This window comes from Pelophylax lessonae (genome assembly GCF_965119305.1).
Source record: "Pelophylax lessonae genome assembly, chromosome: 5".
Lineage (NCBI taxonomy): Eukaryota > Metazoa > Chordata > Amphibia > Anura > Ranidae > Pelophylax > Pelophylax lessonae.
In genome coordinates, this window is record NC_138772.1 from 460,373,639 (window position 1) to 460,385,716 (window position 12,078).

Genomic DNA, 12,078 nt, shown 5'->3' on the forward strand with positions numbered 1-12,078 from the left:
GTGAAGGTACACAGCATGTCAAGCCACCGTCACGTGGCACAGTGGATATAGGGACCCAGAGTAGTCCAACGCCAAGAAGAGATTTTCTGGGATCCAAAACCGGCTTACGTGTTTCGAGGTAAACCCTCTTTATCAGAACCCATGACAGGGCGAAACATGTTCAGGTATGTGGCCTGGATGAATGGAGCTGAGGCTGCATTTACCTGCTAACCACTCACGACCAGGCAATCTCTTCCCATTTCTGCAGCATGCTTTGGGTCTGGACAGACCTTTCCTCAGCCTGCACCCTCACCAGTCAGCAGCATCCAATTCCTCGGACCTTGACAGCCTGAGCAGAGACCCTTAAATATTTATCATGGGTCACACCAAGCACAGAATTACTGCATTTGTGGCATACGTCCCAGAATGCATACAGCTCTAAACGTTTATACGGATTTGGTACAGTGTCCAGTTACTGCATATTTCATGTTTTTTGACAGGCTGCTGGCAGTGAGACTGGATATTGCACCTGTGTCACCTGAGGCTCCCAAAACATGGGGATTTTAGGCTTAGAGGCCAAAGCGCCTTGTGCTTGTAGCCTTTTCTAAATTGCATGTTGCAGGCTCCTATCACACACAAGAATGAAAGGAAAAGGGGAACAGTAATAAACCCCCTTTTCCTCGTGGGAGAGTGGCTGGGGAAATAGGTAGAATAGTTCATAAGGTAATTTCCCTCCCTTTTTTCCTCAGGTAAAGAAGGAGGGACTCCTAAGGTGTCTTGAGGGAATAGAAATAGTGGGCGTGGCGTTGCAGGGGTCAGAGCACCTATAGGGAGAGGTATAGGGTAGAAGATTCTAGAGCCCTCTGAGCCCCTATATAAGGGAGAGCTCTCCTCAGAGGGGCTCATTCGCCTCAGAAGATTTAGCAGTGTGAATTCAGGAGCTGCCACTTTTGGAGTATAGGAGACTTCTGAGGCGAGAGGATGAGCCTATTGAGACAAATTATAGAAAGAGCAGGGGAGGACGGTGGTGAAGAGTGGTTAAGAATGTGCTTAAGCTTACCAAGGAATGCGAGGCAAGCAGCCGGTGGGAGTTCTACTGCGGACGTGCGGGCTGAGGTGATTCCAGCTTTGAATGCCCGGCTGAGATGGAAGAAGGTCCAGGTCAAGTGAGAAGAAGCAGCGTCATTTCGGAGGGACGGACGAAGAGGAAGAGAACGCCTGCCAGTCGGCACTCACAGTCACCAGCGAGACCTCCCGCGAGAAGGCCCGGGACCGGGACACAGCGCAGGCGCGGTGACTGGGAGACAGCGTCATTAAGCGGCGCCGGGAGCGGAAGAAATGAAGAAGGCTCCGGTCATGGAAGACAAGCTCTGGCGCTGGAAGAGTCTCCGAGGCAACGGCAAGAGACACAGGGCGGGAGCGGAAGGAGAGCTGAAGAGCCGGCGGTGGAAGGTCAAGCAATCCCGGTGGTCGGGGAGGAGCTAGAGGAGAGACTGCAAACACAGCAGGATAATGAGAATGGTGAGTGGACAACGCTGCCAATTCTCTCCAATATATCCGAAATGTTATTTAAATTGTCTAGAGATGTTAGGGAGCTGCAGCAAAACAGTAGATTGGTTCAGAGTAGCCAGGTTGCAGAGCCAGCTTTGTCAGCAGCAGAAGTATGGGCGCCACCTTGTGGGGGCTTAGCTAAGGACAGGAGTATGCAGGAGAGTATGGTGGATTTAGTTGAATTAGATGGTAGACAGGTGGCAAGGTCACAAAATATTCCTGAAACATGTCTTATGGAAGCTATACCTTGTGAGGTGTCACCGCTGGGCTTCCATCTATCACCGGGAATTAAAGAAAAGATTTGGAGAGGTGAGTTTATGGATATACTATCTCTTCTGCCATCAGCTAGAGAATTTATTAATAAGAGTGACAAAAAAGATGATAAGTCAGAAGAGGATAGGAAAAGGCCTGTTGCTAAGAATTTTAACAATTGGCTGCAATCCTTTTTTATTTTTGCTGCTGTTCTTTGTGAGAAGTCACCTGAAAAGAGTGTTGGACTTTTCCAACACTTGGATATTATTTTAGAAGCGTACAAGAGCTTCAGTGGTTTTGGATGGTATAGTTACGATGAGGCTTTTAGACAAAAACTGTCAGTCCACAGGAATTTAAGATGGGGGATTAAGGACGTAGGATTGTGGCTTAACCTTTTTCTACCCCAGAAATCAGGTTATGTCAAGCAACCTGGTCCCTCCTCGCAGCAGTCCACCACTACATATAGAAAAGGGATCTGCTTTAACTATAATGATGGACAGTGTAAATGGCCCCATACATGCCGATATAGGCATGAATGTGCATTTTGCGGGGGAAGTCACCCGGTGTCAAAATGTTTTAAGAAATTGTCCGCTAGCAACCAACAGAACCTTCAAAAAGGCAACCTCCCCAGTGAAATTACAAAAAATGTTGCCCTACCTGTTAGTTTTCCCAGACAAGGTGAGGGCTCAACTACTGTTTGAGGGCTTTGAGGAAGGCTTCTTGTTGCCCTCCTTTTCAGGTTTAGGTTGTAGACAGTTTAATAATTTAAAATCAGTTGATCAGTTCCCTAGTGTGGTCCAAGAAAAGATTAGATTTTGGAAGGAAGGATGGAAGGTCCTTTTGTTTCACCTCCTTTTAAAAATTTTAGAGTTTCCCCATTGGGTATTGTCCCAAAGAAGGAGAAAGGTTCTTTCAGATTAATTCACCACCTTTCATTTCCCAAAGGGGAATCCTTAAATGACCAGATAGACCCAAACTTAATATCAGTATCATATGCTTCATTTGAGGATGCTCTTGAAAAGCTAAGGGCTTTAGGTGTAGGGGCGTTAATGGCTAAAGCGGACATAAAATCCGCTTTCCGTCTACTCCCCATTAACCCGGTTTGTTTTAACTCTTTGGGAATTTACTTTAGGGACAAATTCTACTTCGACAAATGTCTCCCGATGGGGTGTTCAGTCTCATGTAAATATTTTGAAGATTTTGCTTGTTTTTTGGAATGGGTAGTGATGAAAGACGCAGGTTCTAACTTTATGATTCACTACTTAGATGACTTCTTGTTCATGGGTGAAGCGGAATCGTTAGAATGTCTTCAATTATTAAGTACGTTTTTCAATATTTGTAGTAAGTTTGGAGTCCCATTGGCGGTGGAAAAGACGGTGTATCCCACCACATGTCTGGAGTTCCTAGGAATTACAATAGACACGGCGGCGCTGGAGTTCAGATTGCCGGAAGAAAAAATTCAAAGGATTAAAGGTATGTTAATTAATCTGGTTAGGAGAAAGAAAGTGTGTTTGAAAGAGATTCAATCTCTTTTGGGCCTACTGGCTTTCGCCTCAAGAATCATGCCGGTAGGAAAGGCATTCTCCAGGAGAATGTACTTGGCAATCACAGGTGAGGTTTGTTTTTCTGTTTTCGAAGCTGCCCTGTTTAAAGCAGCCTTTTCTCTAGCATTTTTTGGAGCTTTGCGGATTTCAGAGTTATTAAATATTTTAAAAAAGGAGGTAAGTCTGGAGGGTAACTTAGTGAGGATTAAGATAAGAAGGTCAAAAACAGACCAGGTAGGTAAAGGATGTGTTATTTGTTTACATGCTCTCAGTGGTTCTCTCATATGCCCAGTTAACTCTTTGCAACAGTATCTTGAGTTAAGACCAAGTTCTGGCGAAAAGGCTCTTTTTATTCATGCCTCAGGTGCGAACTTATCTAAATATCAGTTTAATAGCGTTTTCAAGAAATGTGTGGTTAAGTTAAATTTACCAGGAATGCATTTGACATCACACTCGTTTCGGATAGGGGCAGCCACTGAGGCATCTAGATTAGGATTGGAAGATTCAATAATAAAAAAGGTTGGAAGGTGGAAGTCAGATTGCTATCAATCATACATCCGACCTAATTCATTTGTTTGATTCTTTCAGATGGAAAAAGGATCATTTGGATTGTCGGGCATTCGTATATCTTTTGGGCGTTCAAGAGGGCAAGACAGAGGGTTTACTCTGAAAATTTGGGACTGGATCCGGAGAAATTCAAAGTGTACTGGTATGGTAGGAGGGGCATGGTTTGGGCTGATCTATTATTTGAGTTAAACAGGTTACAATCATTGTTTCCTCCTCCGGATGCACTTATCGTGCATTTAGGAGGAAACGATATTGGTCAAGAAAAAACTTTGGATTTGATCTTCAGAATCAGGGATGATCTTTTTAGTTTTGGGTTGTCATCGCCAAATACTGTTATCATTTTTTCTGAAATCGTTCAAAGGCTGAGGTGGTTATTTTCACCTTATTTGAAGAGTTTGGAAAAGATTAGAAGAAGGATTAACAGGTCATTGGCTAAACTTTTGCCTAGGATAGGTGTTATGTCTTTCAGACATAGGGAATTGGAAGGGGGTACGGAAGGATTGTACAGGGATGATGGGGTACATCTTTCCGAGATAGGATTGGATGTTTTTAACGCAGACCTGTCGGATTGTGTTGATATGGCCGCGGTGCGGGGTCGTTGGAAAACGAACCCCTTCTGTCTTTTGGAAGTTGATGCTTGAAATGTGATGTTATTTATCCGGCCTGAGCTGTGGTGGCTAGGCTGTTGAGTGTGTTTAAAATTTTTAATTATATATTTATTTATTGAAGTTATTTTAAAATCAATAATAAACGGCCGCGGCCTATATATTTCCAAATAATACAGGTGTCTGCTTCTTAATTTATTTATTTAAGTAAAAGTGCTAAGTTGTTATTGAATCCTGCCTACTGTCCCATGAAAGGAAAAGGGGAACAGTAATAAGCCCCCTTTTCCTCGTGGGAGAGTGGCTGGGGAAATAGGTAGAATAGTTCATAAGGTAATTTCCCTCCCTTTTTTCCTCAGGTAAAGAAGGAGGGACTCCTAAGGTGTCTTGAGGGAATAGAAATAGTGGGCGTGGTGTTGCAGGGGTCAGAGCACCTATAGGAAGAGGTATAAGGTAGAAGATTCTAGAGCCCTCTGAGCCCATATATAAGGGAGAGCTCTCCTCAGAGGGGCTCATTCGCCTCAGAAGATTTAGCAGTGTGAATTCCCCATTCCCCCCCCCCTTTGTTTGTCGCGGCTGTTTAACCACTTACCTACAGTGCACTTTCACCCCCTTCCTGCCCAGACCGATTTTCAGCTTTCAGCGCTCTCACACTTTGACTGAGAATTACTCAGTCATGCAACACTGTACCCATTCAAAAATTGTGTCCTTTTTTTCACACAAATAGAGCTTTCTTTTGATGGTATTTAATCACTACTGGGTTTTTTATTTTTTGTGCTATAAATAAAAAAAGACTGAAAATATTGTGAAAAAACGCATTTTTCTTTGTTTCTGTCATAAAATTTTGCAAATTAGTAATTTTTCTTCACAAATTTTGGCCAAAATTTATACTGCTACTTATCTTTGGTAAAAATAACCCAAGTAAGTGTATATTATTTGGTCTTTGTGAAAGTTATAGAGTCCACAAGCTATGGTGTGAATCATTGAAAATTGATCACACTTGATCACACCTGATGTACTGAAGGCCTATCTCATTTCTTGAGACACTAAAAAGTCAGGAAAGTACAAATACCCCCCAAATGACCCCTTTTTGGAAAGTAGACATTCCAAGGTATTTAATAAGGGGCATGGTGAGTTTTTTGAAGTTGTAATTTTTTCCCACAATGCTTTGCAAAATGAAGATTTTTTTTTTATTTTATTTTTTTTTTACAAATTGCCGTATTAACAGGTTATTTCTCTCACACAGCACATGTATACTTGCAACTACACCCCAAAACACATTCTACTACTCCTTCTGAGTATGGCGATACCACATGTGTGAGACTTTTTCACAGCCTGGCCACATACAGAGGCCTAACATCCAACCAGCACCGTCCGGCATTCTAGGAGCACAAATTTCACATATAATTTCCTGACAACCTATCGTACTTTTGAAGGCCCTGGAGCACCAGGACAATGGAAACCCCTATAAAATGACCCCATTTTGGAAAGCAAACACCCCAACGTATAATTTTTGAGGCATAATGAGTCTTTTGAATATGTCATTTTTTTCCACAAGTTTTTGGAAAATGTGGAAAGAAAATGAAAACACATTTTTTTTTACACAAAGCTGTCCATTTATGCAATATTTCTAACACATAGCATGTACATAGCAAAAATTGCACCCCAAAATACATTCTGCTATTCCTCCTGAGTATGGCGATACCACATGTGTAACACTTTTTCACAGCCTGGCCACATACATAGGCTTAACATCCAAGTAGCGCTTTACACAAAGTTGTCCATTTATCCACTTTAAGACTGGGCCTATTTTTGACACTTGGTGTTTACAAGCTAAAATCATTTTTTTGCTAGAAAACTACTTGGAACCCCCAAACATTATATATTTTTTTTTAGCAGAGACCCTAGAGAATAAAATGGAGATCGTTGCAATATTTTTTATCACACCATATTTGCGCAGCAGTCTTCCAAATGCGATTTTTTTGAAAAAAAATCACTTTTTTGATCTAAAAAATAAGAAAACAGTAAATTTAGCAAATTTTTTTTCCATAATGTGAACGATAATGTTACGCCGAGTAATTAGATACCCAACATGTCATGCTTCAAAATTGCGCATGCTCACAGAATGGCGCCAAACATTGGTACTTAAAAATCCCCATAGGCAACATTTTAAAAATTTCTGCAGGTTACTAGCTTAGAGTTACAGAAGAGGTCTAGGGCTTAAATTATTGCTCTCGCTCTAACGATCGCGGCGATACCTCACATGTATGGTTTGAACACCGTTTACATATGTGGGCGGGACTTGCGTATGCGTTTGCTTCTGCGCGCGAGCTAACGGGGACAGGGCGCTTTAATTTTTTTTTTTTTTTTTTTTCCTATTTATTTTATTTATTATTTTTTTATTTTTACACAGTTTAAAAAAAAAAATGTTTTGATAATTTTTATTCCTATTACAAGGAATGTAAACATCCCTTGTAATAGAAATAGGCATGACAGGTCCTCTTTATTGTGAGATCTGGGGTCAAAAAGACCTCACACCTCACAACTACACTAAAAAAGAAAAAAAAAAAAAAAATTGTTGAAAGAGGAAAAAAAAAAAAGCAAAAAAAAAAAGCGGCCCTTTAAACCGGTTGCTAGGCAACATCTTTTGACGTAGCTCCGGTCCTCCAAGACCATAGAGTTGAGTGAGGGCCATCTTGCCCTCACTCGACTTCCTGTCTCTGAGGATCCGGGACCGGATAGTTTTCCCCGCTGCCGGCGGGTCCGGTAAGCTGGGAAAACGTCTGGGACGCGGCAGGAGGGGGCACCTCTTCCCCTGCACCGTAAGGGTAATTCCGCGGCGAATCCGCCACTGGGACCACCCTTATCTGAAAGCCGACCGCCCGCCGTTTCAAAAAATACCGGGGTTATGGGGGCTATCTTCTGCCATAACCCCAGTATTTAGCTTTTAATGGCCGACGCATATAGTCGTTAGGCGGTCAGTAAGTGATTGCATGTATATGGCAAACAGGTGACGATGACTGATGGGGTGACAGGTGACGATGACTGATGGGGTGACAGGTGACGATGACTGATGGGGTGACAGGTGATGATGATTGATGAGGTGACAGGTGACGATGATTGATGAGGTGACAGATGACAATCACTGACCGGGTGACATGTGACGATGATTGATGGGGTGACAAGTGACGATCACTGATGGGGTGTCAAGTGACGATGATTGATAGGGTGACAGATGACGGTGACTGATGGGGTGACAGGTGACGATGACTGATGGGGTGACAGGTGACGGTGACTGATGGGGTGACAGGTTACGATGACTGATGGGGTGACAGATGACGATGACTGATGGGGTGACAGGTGACGGTGATTGATGGGGTGACAGGTGACGGGGCGATGGTCACTGATGGGTGACAGGTGACGGGCGATGGTGCACGGCGGTACTGATGGCAGTCTCTGGTGACCGGTGAACTTTAGGCTACATTCACATGTGAGCGTAGCGATCACGGGCAGAATCACTGCGATTCTGCCCGCGATCCAGAAATCATTGCAAATGGCGGGACGCCTGTGCGTTGCCCGCTGTGCGATGTTGCTGCGATTTCCGCCTGCCGAATCGCGGTAACATCACGCAAACAATGCATGACGCCCCAAAGAAACTCTTGTACTTTTTTGGGCGTCATGCGATGTTTGCGCGATGTTATTGCGATTTGGCAGGCGGAAATGGCAGCAACATCGCACAGCGTTTGGGGTGCTATTGCAAATCACGGGCAACGCACAGGCGTCCCGCAATTTGCAATGATTTCCGGATCGCGGGCAGAATCGCGGTGATTTTGCCCGCGATCGCTGCGCTCACATGTGAACGTTATGGGTGTCAATTTCTGGGCACTGATGAGGTGACTGTTGGGTGACAGGTGACATTGGGGGGGGCTGGGGACTGTGTGGGGACCTTTATTACTGTGATTTTAGTGTGATTTTACTTTTTACATGTGTACAGAGCAGTAACTCACTATTTCTAGCTCTGCTCCCCTCATACTGGAAACTGTGTGAGGAGAGAAGAGCTAGTAACAGTCAGTTACTGCTCTGTGTTTACATTTTGTGATCGGCTGTGAATGGATTCACAGCCGATCACTTAGTAAACAGTCACTGTCAGTGACTGTTTACTACCGCCGGTGACAGCTGTGTTCCTACGGAACACAGTGCCACCGACATGACCGCGCTGCGCGCTCCCGATCGCGCATGCGCGGTCATCTCCCGGCCGCCTCCATTGTGATCGGCTGTGTCATTGGAACACAGCCGATCACGTGGGAAACAGCCATGCCTATTGGCTGTTTCCCCCCTGCCGGTGACCGGCTGTGTCCCGGGGACACGCCGACACCGGCAGTGCACGGCGGCGCGCCCGCGATCGCGCGCCTGCCGTGCATTTACTGGGTCACGTCATATGACGTCCGCCCAGGATAATAGCCGCACCGTCCCGCCGTCATATGACGGCGGGCGGGCGGTAAGTGGTTAAAAAAAAAAAAAAAAATATATAGATATATATATATATATATATAATTGGTGGTGATGTCGTTTTTGCTATAGCAAAAGGGCAATTTTATATGTTTAGGAGTGGAAGTTGATGCTTGAAATGTGATGTTATTTATCCGGCCTGAGCTGTGGTGGCTAGGCTGTTGAGTGTGTTTAAAATTTTTAATTATATATTTATTTATTGAAGTTATTTTAAAATCAATAATAAACGGCCGCGGCCTATATATTTCCAAATAATACAGGTGTCTGCTTCTTAATTTATTAAGTAAAAGTGCTAAGTTGTTATTGAATCCTGCCTACTGTCCCATACAACCTCTGGCAAAAAGCATTGAATCAATACTCTTGGAAAATGTTCATTCAATTGTTCAATTGTGTAGAAAAAAACAAATCACAGACATGCCTGAAAACAATTTTTTTTAACATTCCAACCTTCTGGCTTTAGAAAACACTTAATAAAATTAAAAAGATAGAAAACTATAGTCAACTGCAACTATTTTTGCAGATCAAGCAGAGGAAACAAATATGGAATCACTCAATTCTGGGGAAAATATTATGGAATCATAAAAAACCACTACAGTACACCACTAGCACTTTGTTGCACCACCTCTGGCTTTTATAACAGCTTGAATTTTGAAAGTGTGGGTTTAATTATCGACAAACCGAACCGAAAGTAGTTTTCATGCATGTCTGGGATTATTATTTTTTTTTTTATACATGATTAAACAATTGAATGAACAGTTTCCAAGAGTGGTGATTCCATACTTTTGGCCAGGGGTTGTATATTCTAGCCGTAAGTGGACCACAATCCTGCGCTAATCTATGGTGAAGGGGCACCTGTGTCATTGTCAGAATCTCAGCCTACACTATATTACCAAAAGTATTAGGACGTCTGCCTTTACACGCATGTGAACTTTAATGGCATCCCCAGTCTTAGTCTGTAGGGTTCACTATTGAGTTGGCCCACCCTTTGCCGCTATAACAGCTTCATCTCTTCTGGGAAAGCTGTCCACAAGGTTTAGGAGTGTGTCTATGGGAATGTCTGACCATTCTTCCAGAAGCACATTTGTAAGCTCAGGCACTGATGTTGGACGAGAAGGCTTGGATCACAGTTTCTGCTCTAATTCATCCCCAGGTTGTTCTATTGGGTTGAGGTCAGGACTCTCTGCAGGCCAGTCAAGTTTCTCCACACCAAATGCACTCATCATGTCTTTATGGACCTTGCTTTGTGCACTGGTCCAAATCATTTTAGTGGAAGGGGCGATGGTGGTGTGGGGTTGTTTTTTAGGGGTTGGGGTTGGCCCCTTAGTTACAGGGAAGGGAACTCTTAGGGCATCAACATACCAAGACATTTTAGACAATTTGATGCTACCAGCTTTGCGGGAACAGTTTGGGGATGGCCCCTTCCTGTTCCAACATGACTGCGCACCAGTGTACAAAGCAAGGTCCAACAAGACATGGATGAGCGAGTTTGGGGTGGAGGAACTTGACTGGTCTGCAGAGAGACCTGATCTCAACCCGATAGAACTCCTCTGGGATGAATTAGAGTGAAGACTGAAAGCCAGGCCTTCTCATCCAACATCAGTGCCTGACCTCAAAAATGCACTTCTGGAGGAATGATCAAACATTCCCATAGACACACTCCTAAACCTTGTAGACAGCCTTCCCTGAAGAGTTAAATTGGTTATAGCTGCAAAGAGGGGGCCAACTCAATATTGAACCCTACAGACTAAGACTGGGATGCCATTAAGGTTCATGTGTGTGTAAAGGCAGGTGTCCCAATACTTTTGGTAAGATAGTGTATGTCCTGGTGATGTATGGGCCTGTCTATGGTGAGTATATGACTGTTCTCTCTCCTTTCCTCCAGTTTTCAATAACAGTTCCAGTATTTGATCATTACTTGCGGTTTCATAACCAAAAGCCTTTAGTCAGCCGGGCCTTTCACACACATTCTGACCCCGTACCATCTGACAGGTTCCAGTACTAAAATTGTATTATGCTGATGAACTTAGCAACTTTTTGTGTAAGCAGAAGTGGGGATTACCTTCCACCTTAATGATGTCACAGCTATAAGGCATGAGGCATGAGGCATTTCGCAAACTGAAAGGACCTTTGTTTAACATCCTGAAATTGTTTGCAGGACTTTTTCATCTCCAGGTTAAAGAGAGACTCCAACCAGTAATCCATAGCAATCAATCAAAATTCACTCTCAAGTCTGATCAGTAGAAGATGGATTCTGATTGGTATTAAGGCCTTGTGCACCTAAGAATTAGCATTTACTGTGTATGTCAGGGCTGAACTACTTGTAGACTAGGCCTTTTTCTGACATTTGTTGCTTAAAATACAAGTTAAAATCAGTATTTTTATACTAGAAAATTGCTTAGAACCCCCAAACATTATATATATATATATATATATATATATATATATATATATATATATATATATATATATATATATATGTGTGTATATATATATACACAAAGCACTCACAAATGTGAGTACACCCTCACATTTTTGTAAGGGCTCTTTCACACGGTCCGCCTCCGTAGGCGGATCCGTGTTGCTCGGCAGGGATCGATCCGCGATCCCCGCTGAGCCAGCGGATGACAGCTCCGTCTCCGCTTGCAGAGCGGAGAGGGAGGTGTCTCAGCCCCCGCTGCCCTCTATGGGGGATCAGATGAGAGCGGACCGCCTGTCCGCTCTCATCAGATCCGATCCGATTACTGAACGGATGGAAAAATAGGGTTTCCATCCGTCCAGATCTGATCGGACCGCCCGTGTGAAAGAGCCCTTAATATTTTATTCTATCTTTTCATGTGACAACACTGAAGAAATGACACTTTGCTACAATGTAAAGTAGTGAGTGTACAGCTTGTATAACAGTGTACATTTGCTGTCCCCTCAAAATAACTCAACACACAGCTATTAATGTCTAAACCGCTGGCAACAAAAGTGAGTACATACCTAAGTGAAAATGTCCAAATTGGGCCCATTTAGCCATTTTCCATACCGGTGTTATGTGACTCGTTAGTGTTACAAGGTCTCAGGTGTGAATG